This window comes from Syngnathus floridae, chromosome 11, assembly GCF_059516105.1.
Source record: "Syngnathus floridae isolate MCC-2025c chromosome 11, RoL_Sflo_1.0, whole genome shotgun sequence".
Taxonomy (NCBI): domain Eukaryota; kingdom Metazoa; phylum Chordata; class Actinopteri; order Syngnathiformes; family Syngnathidae; genus Syngnathus; species Syngnathus floridae.
Genome location: NC_142423.1, coordinates 1,018,682 through 1,031,296, shown reverse-complemented (window position 1 = coordinate 1,031,296; position 12,615 = coordinate 1,018,682). Strand labels below are relative to the sequence as shown.

Below are 12,615 nucleotides of genomic sequence, written 5' to 3'. Positions count from 1 at the left end.
TTCAACCAAATTTTTCAAAATTTCGTTTTTCTACTCTAATTTCTACATTTTTCAACCGATTCTACCCATACCAACTTTCAACTGTTCATCTTTTGCCTACCTATTCCACAACTTCCCACTTATCAAAAATTCCAAATTTGAAGTTCAACCAAATTCTCCAAAATTTCGTTTTTCTAATCTAATTTCTACATTGTTCAACCGATTCAACCCATTCCAACTTTCAACTCTTCATCTTTTGCCTACCTATTCCACAACTTCCCACTCACCAAAAATTCCAGATTTGAAATTCAACCAAATTCTCCAACATTTTGTTTTTCTACTCTAATTTCTACATTGTTCAACCGATTCAAACCATTCCAACTTCCAACTGTTCATCTTTTGCCTACCTATTCCACAACCTCCCACTTACCAAAAATTCCAAACTTTCAAATTTGAAATTCAAACAATTTCTCCAAAATTTAGTATTACACTTCTATTTTCCACATTTCTCAAGAAATTCAACTCATTTCAACATCATTCGGCATCATTCCCCAAGAAGTGATTCAAAGTATTCGCCTTCACACGCAATTTCTCCAGAAATTGCATTTTCTAGTTCATAATAACAGTGTCGTATTTTATGAGAATCACTGATAGCAGTTTTTGGGTGAATTTTCTTTTTTTTAATGCTGTTAATAAATGCATTTGTTTTCAAAAAACCTTTTTTGAATAGCCATGCTTTACTACCTACTAAAGGCCAAAACCTTTTATGCAATGACCTTTACAGGTTGTTTATATTACTTCACACAAACACTACATCCATCTACTCCTGGTTCGGCCCTCCGGTCCAAATTTAGAACCCACTTCGGCCCGCAAGTCAAAAAGTTTGCCCACCCCTGCTCTATGGTAACCTAGCACATCTGGAATCGGGCTATTAACTGTTAAAATAAATGTTTTAACAGCAAATTGTGTTATTGTACTCTATGGGACATCTAAATTAGCCCACTGCAATGTACAATTAATACATTTGACCCAACTTGTCTCTAAATATGGAATTATTTTAGTGGGCTCTTTACATGAATAGCACACATGCATGCAGCACCCCATCTTCAATCTTTCCCACTGTAAATACCTAAATAAATAAATACGCCACCTAGTAACGTTACAACCACTAACGTTAATATCACGTTAGCATTAGTGTTGGGTCTAAATACGATTAGACATTAAATCACTCGCTGGAATGAAGAGGAGAAGACAACCAGAACAGGTTTACTCGCGAGGAGAACGATAGAGAAAGCAATCTCAGTTACAACCTCCATCAGTTCTGAGTCCTTCCTCCACGTGCCCCTCTTTTTAATGTTATGGTTGCCCTGGTTTCAGAGGCGTTGCTACACTAAAGGGAGGGGGAATTGTGTCTGTAGCAACGCTGATTAGCAAAAGAATGTAGTGTGGTGTGAATTAGCACTTCACTGTTTGCCCGTGACCCCCCGCAGAGGCCATCCCCAGCCGTCTTCCCTCACAGTTGGCTGACTCGTCCTCGACTGTGGTCAAATACCTTGAAGCACGTTGATTGCCGCTTTGCTGTGGAACAAATGCAACTAGACCTTTGCTAACTTTATCTACTTGGTAAATTAACACATAATAATAATAAGTAACTTGTCCTAAACACTTCAACACACATTAAACAAACGTGAGGTAACCGGTATGCAGTTCCTTAAACAAACATTGAGTAAATATGGGATAACTTTTATGCAACTACTTCTAACTGTATGTAACCTTTAACAAAGAAAAACAGGTCTGATAAACTACAATCTATGAACCAAACCTACATCTAAATGAAAAGGAATGAAGTTCCTGTGAATCAAACAAAGAACATGTCACCTATGCAAATAAGCCCTGCTCATTGTTAGTGAAGGCCTCTTACGGGAACCAAAACACACAGACAACATAAGGACAGGAAGGACACAAATGGCTGACAGGGATCAAAAGACATCCCTATCACTAAAAAGGAAGAACCTAGATAAAAGGAAAGATAAACTCGTAAAGTCGAGGCCTCCAGGTCTGGCAGGCCAAAGCTTCACTTAAAATTATTCCAACATTTAGCCATCTCGGTTAATTGCAAGCAAGCTCGGTAACGTCAGTATGGCTGAATACAGTTTGTGAAATACAAGAGGAAATACGCCAGGGTTCAACTATCTTAGTAAAATTGAATGAAACACTACACAAGTTGGATCATAGTCTTGAAAGTTATATTAGAATTGTATTTACTGTCTTCCGATGCAATGCAGACAGCATGCCGTTCCATCTTGTTTACATTTGGGGGGGGGGGGGGTCCTTAAACACCGTATGCAAATTGTCATTGGTTTATCAGCTAGAGGTGTCCAACGATATGCATGAGAAAACATTTCATTAAAATGTAAGATTGTGAAAAAGGATTACCAAAAATGAGCTCCCAACAAATTGTTTTTGACTTAATATAACTAGATATCACACACAAAGAATTATGAACTCCCTTGATGCAGATCAATCAAGTTCACTTAAGTCGCGTTCGGCCCGCCGTCTATATGTGTTAAGAATTCTCCATGTTATTTATGTTATTCAGCCGTGCTTTGATTTGAGGTATTTATTTGCTTTATTTTGAAGGCTGTTTTCAGATGATACCATTTCAAATCATTAAATCTCCTGACTCTCGAAGTCAATGAATGGAACTCATTGTCAGTGAGGCTCCAATTATTCCACAGCCATAGTGCGCTCTCATGCGGTTTAAAGTGAAAATAACATGCGAAGTGATCAACTATACTAGTAAGTAATATGTTACTGATCAAGTAAAAATCTGTGAATAATTTCACATATAAGTCGCCCCCCTCCCACTCAAACTATGGAAAAAAAAACGCGACTAGCCCCGTGGTGACCATCTGCATGTGCCCTGACTGAGTGCCCAGGATGCTGCTCACACGTTTGCCTGCTTTGTGATGTTTTCACCGATTCACGACCACGGTCCATTGGGCGCCATTGAACTGGACTGCCCTTACACCTGTCTATGGACCCCGTGGAGGCTATTTTGTGTGCTTTGGGGTGTTCTCTGATATTGAGGGGTGCTGGTTGGCCGCTGTTACTTTTTTCCCTTTGTCTTTTTGCTTTGCTTTGCTTTGCTTTGATGGCTTTTATCTTTCGCACTTTCTGGCTTTCTTTGTGGCGCCGTTGTGTGGCAGCCTTATAAAGTTAAAGTCCCAATGATTGTCACACACACACAACTGGGTGCGGTGAAATTTGTCTCTGCATTTAACCCATCCCCGAAGGGAGCAGTGGGCAGCAGCGGTGCCGCGCCCGGGAATCATTTGGTGATCTAACCCCCCAATTCCAACCCTTAATGCTGAGTGCCAAGCAGGGAGGCAATGGTGAGAGCCTATTGAGTTGCGCTCATGCATCTGTGTGTCTTTTGTATACCCGCTCTGTGGTATGGATACTGCTGGGGCCTCAATTTCCACACCCCTGGGGATCAATAAATGTTCAATCAATCTTATAGTCTGAAAAATACGGTATTCACTGTAGAGCTTAGATAGCAAATAAACGTATTGTTACTTCAAAGTAACTCAAAATAAAACAATGAATGTGTAAAATGCTGGCAACAAAAGTGAGTACACCTCAACTGAAAATGTCAAAATTGAACCCAAATGTCAATATTTTGTGAGGCCACCATTATTTTCCAGCACCACTGTAACCCTTTTAGGCATGTAGTTCACCAGAGCTTCACAGATCGCCGCTGGAATCCTCTTCCATGATGACATCACGGAGCTGGTGGATGTTGGAGACCTTGCGCTCCTCCACCTCCCGTTTGAGGATGCCCCACAGATGTTCAATAGGGTTTAGGTCTGGGGACATGCTTGGCCAGTGCATCACCTTCACCCTCAGCTTCTTTAGGAAGGCAGTGGTCGTCTTGGAGGTGTGTTTGTGGTCGTTATGTTGGAATACTGTTCCGCAGCCCATTTTATGGAGGGAGGGGATCATGCTCTGCTTCAGTATTCCACAGTACATGTTGGCATTCATTGTTCCCACAATGAACTGTAGCTCCCCAGTGCCAGCAACACTCATACAGCCCCAGAACATGATGCTCCCTGGTTGCCGCCACACACGCTGGACACCGTCTGCATGGCTGTCATCCCAGGAAAAAGCCTCTTCTAAAATACATGCACAAGAAAGCTCGCAAAAGGATATGCGTTAATGGAACCATGTCCTGTGGTCTGATGAGACCAAGATAAACATATTTGGTTCAGATGGTGTCCAGCGTGTGTGGCGGCAACCAGGTGAAGAGTACAAAGACAAGTGTGTCTTGCCTACATTCAAACATGGTCAGGTCTGGGGCTGTATGAGTGCTGCTGACACTGGGGCGCTACAGTTCATTGAGGGAACAATAAATGCCAACATGTACTGTGGAATACTGAAGCAGAGCATGATCCCCTCCCTCCGTAAACTGGGCCGCGGAGCAGTATTCCAACACAATAACAACCCCAAACACACTTCCAAGATGACCACTACCTTCCTAAAGAAGCTGAAGGTGAAGGTGATGGCCAAGCATTTCCCCAGACCTAAACCCTATCGAACATCTATGGGGCATCCTCAAACGGAAGGTGGGGGAACGCAAGGTCTCCAACATCTGCCAGCTCTGTGATGTCATCATGGAAGAATGGAAGAGGATTCCAGCGGTGACCTGTGAAGCTCTGGTGAACTCCATGCCTAAAAGGGTTACGGCGGTGCTGGAAAATAATGGTGGCCACACAAAATATTGACATTTGGGTCCAATTTTGACATTTTCAGTTGGGGTGTACAGTAATGCCTCGCTACATCGTGGTTCGTTTATCGCGGTTTCACTATATCCCGTGTTATTTATGTACTTGTTAGCTCTGGACTGCCAAAGTCATCTTGCTGGATTCCGTCAATTGCTGCAGCAACTGCCGGGAGAATTGCCGCCCCCCTAACTGGGTAGCGGGACAAATACATCCCACAATGGCAAAAAAGGTAAGATAAACTCATCTTAGAAAATTTTCTTTCTATAAGCAAGAAATGCTTATAACTTGAAAACAACTAAAACAAGTGCCGACTTACTTGTTAGCTCTGGACCCCAAAACAAAAGTGCTGCTTTCATTCAGTCTGGACGGTAAAGGGAAATGTGCTTTCGGGAGTTTGCAAACATATTTTTTAAGGTTGTGTTAAACTTATAATCATATTAATATCTAGTATTGGAGTGCTCGTGTGGATTGGTGGGGGCCGAAGAATGTGCAGGCAAACTGCATGAACTTGTTTTCTTCGAAGTGTTGTGGAATAGGCCCGGATAGGGAGTACCGGAGGAGACCACCTCAAGGTCGGTGAGGAACGAGAACAACAGTACGTCTATGTGGCCAGGCTTCGAGGGGAAAACCCAACCGCCTGACCTCAGCGACACCTGGACGGGGAGGAGATGGCCATCGACCAATCATCTCACAATATTTTGCATGCTTTAATATTCATATTGTGTTTCTTTAAAACTGGGCAACACGGAAGAATGTGTCGTCTTTTGGTGATCACAAAAACGCACGAGCTTTAGTGTGAGGGACCCGGGACCCAGGCCTGTATTAGTGCGCTTTGTCAGGAATAAACAATTGGTAAATTTGGTCTGATTGATCTACTGGTCTTCTCTTTGACAGAACAAACTCGCAAAATTGTTAGGTGCGCCAGTGTGTGGATTAGGACATAGCAATTTATGTGTTAAGTGTTGATCGCAATTTGGAGTCAGATCAATAACTAAAATCCGTAGCCTAACAACGGCTCCCACTAAAGAACACAAACAAAAGACATTGTCTTGAGTTACAGTTTTAACGCTAATCCCAAAACTGTAGTCAGTTTTGTTTTCCCTCCAGATAGGCCAAATTGCAATTCCGCTGAGGTAGGGTAACCTCGCGACTTGGCTGCCTCTGGTCTCCTCTTCAGCTACGTGGCGACCCTTTTTGCCATTTGTCATGATTGAGAGAGTCGGTAGCCAAGAGGTGTGCCCAAGAGCTGCCGGAGGAACAACGCATCACGTTGGGTTCCTTTTAGCTTGCTTTTGCACCTCCCAAAGCTCGTACTCATTCAACCATTTTGGTTCCATACATACACAATTGATATTCTTGACAAAAACGTAAATAGCTCAAAAGCCAAACAGAGACCGGCATTGCATTCCGCTGCCAAAGATTCATTCAAGACAGCTGCCGGACGACCTAAGCGCAAAAAACCACTCCCCTCTGCGTCAGGGGCAAAAGTGTGTTGTGTTGTCACCTTTGGGCCTTCTTTCTTGATGGGTTCGCACTTTGCCTTCACGCTGAAAAATAAACACACACACGCACACACACATACACACACGTTTTAATCGGCCCATTTGGAGGTCACCTGCCGCATGTGCCGTTATACTAACTGAGCGGAGATGTTCAATGATCGGTCAGACGCTACGGCGCCGCTTGTGCGGTTCTTCCTCTGAGGATGGCGACAATGTGCACACACAAAAAGCCAACATCAGTTTTGGCATGACTTACGCTGGCGGCCGAAAAACTCCACTGACCTGACCGGATGAGAACATGATGTCCGGGTTGCAAAAAACAAAACAAGAAGACAAACGCATCTGAAAGATTGCCCAAACTTGTGGGAGACACCCACAAGTCAACTTGGGAATGGATTCGGACAAGAAAATCAAAGTATGGTAGCACCAGAGTCAAAAAGCATGGGGACACGAATGTGATTAGGACGCTGGGCTGGAGCAGCGCAAGAAGCAAAACAGGGCTTGGAAGGGACGGACGATGAAGGACAGGGATGCACCTTTTTGGGGACCGGACTGCCCCTCTGGCTGCTGCTTTCTTCGCAACCTCGAGGACAGCTGCCAACACACGCAAGCAAAAATCTGACTCGGAGACCACTCACCCAAGGAAGGCAGTCGCTGCTGCTTCATCCGTCCTACCTTGACGCTGACCTCGCAACTCTGCTTCTTTGCCTCACTTTCGGGAAACAAAACTTTGGCCTGTGGTGATAACCGTGGCCACGTGCACAGGAAAAAAGTAATTGTTGTCATTGCCGCACACGAGAAACTCAGTCACAAATGCAAAGAAACACACCGACTGAGTTTCTTTCACACCAAAGCACAAACACAGTCAAACTGCAACATCACGCAGTCTGTCAATCAGTCTCACACACACGCGCACACATACCCACTCACACACACACTCACAGCACCCCTTCCTCTCTCTCACACTCCCCCCTCAGTCGTTTCGTTTGCACTGACGTTTCATTGGCTCAACCAGTGTTTGTCAACCTTTTTTCATTCACGGCACACCTTTTCATTGGAAAAAAATCTTGAGGCACACCAACAAAAATCTGTTAAGACGTAGCCACCTATATTAACAATATAGTCATTCTTATCAAAGTGTCTTGAATAGGAATCAACTCAAAAACGTATTTTTATCATCTTTTATATTTCTTCTTTCAAATAAAAAGTGCACTTAAATTGCAATAATATTTGGGAAAGATTTCACTTTTACAATATGAAAAGTTGCATGTACAAAATGTCAATCTCAGTATATTTTACTCCTTCACTCCTGTGAAACCTGTGCATGTTTGGATGAACACAGAGCTGATATCCTGGCGGGAATTGAAGAAAGACACACATGAAGCTCTTCCTCAACAGCTCTCAGTCTCTCTGTTTTTACTTTTTACAGCAGTCAGGCTTGAGAAGCTCACTTCACACAGATATGTTGTGGTTAATGGGAGCAATGTCAAAATAGCTTTGTCTACCAGAATGGGGAACTCCTTGGCAGCAGTCACCCAAAAACTGTCCAAAGGCAGATCAGCCACGATTTTGTCTGTTTGTTTAGTTCTTCCTGCTCCTGTAAAGTCATCTCCTTTCCAACAACTGCTGAGCTGTATGGGTCCCTAACCCAGTCAAGGCATTCAGTGAAGGCTGAAGAGAAATAAAATGACATCTTATCCTCGAGAGTTTTTAAATGTGTATTTATTATTTCACACAGTGCAGCAGTGTGAATATTTTGCCATTTCTTGGTGAGTGGGAACATTTCAGTGTTGCCACTTTCCACATGTTTTTGCCAGAGGTGCACCTTTGAGCGGAATCCGTTTATTTTATCCGTATTTCTTAGCAGGTTTTCATTTCGGCCTTGCATTCGTGTATTCAGTTCATTCAGATGATGAAAAATATCCGCCAGGTACCTTATTTTTCGGACTAAAAGTCGCTCCGGACTATACGTCGCATTAGCCATAAAATACACAATAACGTGAAAAAAAAACATATATAAGTCGCTCCGGAGTACAAGTCGCATTTTGGGGGAAATTTATTCGACAAAATCCAACACCAAGAACAGACATGAACGAGCAACAACAGGCTAAACGATAGGTATGCTAACATAACATAAACACAAACGAAGAGCTGAGAACGGGCCTGACGTAACATTCAGAGTTATTCAAATAACTATTACATAAATAACTCGTTTATAAAACTATCTGTGTCACTCCAATTCATTAAATCCATCAATCGTCCTTTATGTCAACAATGCCAGGTGCACGCTGCTGACGGCGGTTGCACTTCAAAATATTCCACAGGTCCATATAATGATATATAAATTATATATCAAATAAATATAAGCAATAATATTATCAAACCATCTGTGTCACTCCAAATCATTAAATCCATCGATCGTCCTTTATGTCAACAATGCCAGCCGGGTGCGCGCCGCTGACGGTGCTTGCACTTCAAAATATTCCACAGACCCATATAACGATATATAAATTATATATCAAATAACTTTTATACAAGCAATAATATTATCAAACCATCTGTGTCACTCCAAATCATTAAATCCATCGATCAAATTCCTCGTCCTTCGTCAACAACGCCACGCGTGTGCCGCTGACGTCAGCCTTGTCGTTATTCCACAGATCTAGTATATAACTACTATATTGTAGCGTTAACAAAGTACCAGGAAAGATGTGGGTTTGGTAAACGGCTCTTTATTTAACAAAATGAGTTCAACGAGCCAACAACTACTGAACTATAACGATAAAATCATATACAAGTTGCTACATGAAATAAAATACATTAAATAACTATAACATAAATAGTTCATCTTCACACGGCCCCAAGCACCGACGTCGACTTCCAGGCGTGTGGCGGCGTGGACTTCCATCCGCGGAGGTGGCACCTCCAGCCACAGAGGTGGCTGGGACCTACATAGAGTAGGACCGGGCGTGCGTAGGAGCAGTGTCCGTGCCCCATCCACCGTTCCCGGACAGCCACCCGGCCGAGCGCCGGCCCCCGACTTCCATCCACGGAGGTGAAAGAGAGCTCCGTAGAGTAGGACCGAGCGTGCGTAAAAGCTATGTCCGAGCCTCATCCACCGTTCCCGGACAGCCACCCGGCCGAGCGCCGGCCCCCGACTTCCATCCACGGAGGTGAAAGAGAGCTCCGTAGAGTAGGACCGGGCGCGCGTAATAGCCATAATAGTTTTTCAAACCTTCTATGTCACTCCAAATCATTAAATCCTCCAAACTCTTTGTCCTCCGTGTCACTTACAAACAAAGCCGCGAATGATGCCGGTAGTACGTAAGGCCCTTCGTCATCTTCGTCATCCCGTGATCGAATCTTTGTCCTTTATGTAAACAACCGCTGCGCCCTTGAATAAAAGAGTTCTAAAAACATATTTACAGTATGTACACTTGTACCTTGTTATACAAAATATAATAATGAAATAATGAAAATAAAAACATATTTACAGTGTGTGTTAAGAATTCTCCATGTTATTTGTTATTCAGCCGTGCTTTGATTTGAGGTTGGGTGATTTATTTTGAAGGCCGTTTTCAGGCGATACCGCTTCCTGTTTTACGTTCGTGTAGATATGTCGGTTACAGTGGTACAGGAGTCATTGACGATGTAAGTGGGTCTCCAAACAAGAGAAATGAACGATCACATGTGTCTAACCTTTAGGACAATGTAGTATTGCTCCAAATGTTCAAATTAAATTAAACAATTAATGGAAAATTGATTGACAGACTGATTGACAAAAATATGTTTTCAAAGCCAAATGGCCATACGTATTTTTAAAAAAGGCTTACTTTTCTGGCACAGGGCATTGGGAATGGCCGGGACCAGAGGACGAATCTATATCAAACATGCTGACCTCTTCATATCAAACATGCTGACCTCTTCAAGGTGCGCGCGCGCACACACACAACACACACTTGGCATGCGACAAGTCACGGAACGTGTTGCGTGTGCGCTCGTCAGTACGCGGCGGACACCAGGGACAAGCAGTGGCTGGCCGAGCGTCATCACATGAGGGCGGCGGGCGGCAAGATGGTGAGGCCGTGCGTTGGCGGCTGCTCCTACCGCGGGCCCCACCAACACTGATTTACGGATATTCGTGCGTCTGCTTGATCTCTCAGGCCTACCTGCTCATCAAAGAGGATGTCCAGGATCTGGCGCGCGGTGACGATTACAAGTAAGTGGGCCACTGCCGCGCTCTTTTGCTTCAGCAACATGCCACGTTGACCACGTGTGGGGGCGCGCAGGGACTGCCCGGATGTGAAGTTGGAGGAGATGAAGCCCTTCTCTGTTCCTCTCTGGATGGTGGAGAAAATGCAGAGGGCCATGGAGGCGCAGAGGGACACGGAATTCTGAAGCACAAGTTGCCAGCTCCTCCATGTGTATTAAAAAACAAAAGCCGAAATGTCAAAAGTCGCTTGCGCTACTCCAAGTGTGTGGGTCTCGGGCTCCCTCTAGTGGTATGAATGCAATGAATGAAGCCACCATTGCTGTTGGAAACCCGTGTGATTCGATGGTGAGCGGATGTGGTGGTATGTGCGTGTATGTGTAGGGGCCTCTGAGGTGCACTCATATCTCTGGAGCGGCTCTGGAGCCGCGGGTTGCCGAACCCTGCCCTCGGGGTTCCGTAGAGCCTCCACTGCGGAGGGCCAAACACATTTTTCGTGTAAATTCATGATTACGCATATCCAGTGAGGGGCCGTGCATTTCACACCTAGTCCTTCAGTAGTGCTCCGTCTGAATCAATCCAACCCTCAATAACTATTTTATGTCTATAAAACTTCTACTGCAAGTACAGCTGTGACACACATAAAAAAGCATAAACCTGATAAAATTGCAATATTATTTAGGAATATAGCAACAGTTTACTCACCAAAATTCCTGATTATTTGTACACAAAATCCATCCTTTCTTTTTTCAAGATTTCAATTACTCTGTTGTGCAGATTATCCATGCGTTTCAGTTCCATCAAGAAGTCAGAGGTCTGATAGTGAAGGCCTCCAGGCAGATTTCTTTGACCCTGGCAACAAGTAGTGGCTGAAATGTGATTAGTTAAATGTTTTCAGGAAAAGTACATTACAGCGCTGGGATTTCATGCGACAATGCCTAAAAGCATAAAGTCCCCGCTCAGAAAAAGTAAAGTTCCTTGGTCAGGGTGGGGCCAGGTCGCATGAGAGTTGATTCCATGGGCGTGGGTGTGAGTTTGATAAGAGCTGATTCCATGGGAGGTTGACGCGATGATGGGCGATTTGCTGTGTGTGTGTGCGTGCGTGCGTGCGTGTGTGCGTGCGTGTGTGTGTAGGGTGGGGTTTGGCTCGGTGGGGGCTGTTGATTTTCCGTCCACCTGCTTCCAGTCTTTCGGCCTTGGACTCAACCTTTGGCCGAGTTCGTGGCTGCTTCTCCTGCCGCTCTCCCTCTGGCACCTCTGCTGGTTTTAGTGTACTTCCTGTAAACATTTTTCTCCATTCTTGCACAACCGACCTTCTGCATCCATCCACTTCACCCTCTGTCGCACATCATCCATTCATCATCCTGCCAATTTGTCATTTTGTACGGAATTACGTTTTGGGTGTGACATAAACTGTTAGCCGAGATGTGAACTTGTGATCATGCTGCATTTATCAATTTCATTAATATTTAATTAGCTTAATGTTTCCTGACTATTTACATTTACTCACCACATACCATACATTTGTTTATTCTTTTCACGTTCCATGCACTTACTTACTTTCGTCACATTCTCAGTTAATCATGCTTCTAACCCAGGGGTCAGCAACCCAAAAAGATCAAAGAGCCATATTGACCCCCCCAAAAAAACACACCTGTCTGGAGCCGTAAAAATGTAAAAGCAACAATATAAGGCAACATAGACTGTCAATACATGAGGTGTATGCCTACTATTAAAATAATTACGTAGGCTACAAATACAAAGCAACAAAGCGATGCAAAACATCGCCCCTGGATGGCCAGCGGACTTCGACTTCAGGAGATCGGCATATTCGCTGTCAACTTCATCTAGCAATTCATGGAACTGGCGGTGGTTTAATGCTTTTGCGATTATTTTGTTCACAATATGGATGACAAGGTTCATTACCTCCATACACTCCGGTGGGAATGTTTACGCACACAGCACTTCTTGGTGCAATATGCAATGGAATGCAAGCAAATTTCGATCCAATGCTTTCTTTCGTAAAGTCACAAACTCTTGTGACCCTCTCATACTTGGTGCGCCGTCTGCAGCGACTGAAATCAGGTGATCAGTGTGTATCTCTGTCATTTAAACACTGCAGCACAGCCTCGCAGATGTC

The 12,615-nt window shown here is 44.0% G+C and overlaps 2 long non-coding RNA genes across 2 annotated transcripts; both read left to right on the top strand.

Annotated features, from left to right (window-relative positions):
• The first annotated feature begins 3,172 nt into the window (after nucleotides 1–3,172).
• On the top strand, nucleotides 3,173–5,625 carry LOC148390253 (uncharacterized). Its single transcript, XR_015861334.1, has 3 exons — nucleotides 3,173–3,374; nucleotides 4,876–4,992; nucleotides 5,287–5,625. It is a non-coding gene; the product is annotated as an uncharacterized LOC148390253 (long non-coding RNA).
• A 4,249-nt stretch (nucleotides 5,626–9,874) lies between these two features.
• On the top strand, nucleotides 9,875–10,720 carry LOC148390252 (uncharacterized). The gene is made up of 5 exons (XR_015861358.1): nucleotides 9,875–9,916; nucleotides 10,112–10,195; nucleotides 10,271–10,342; nucleotides 10,429–10,484; nucleotides 10,555–10,720. It is a non-coding gene; the product is annotated as an uncharacterized LOC148390252 (long non-coding RNA).
• The last annotated feature ends 1,895 nt before the right edge of the window (nucleotides 10,721–12,615 follow it).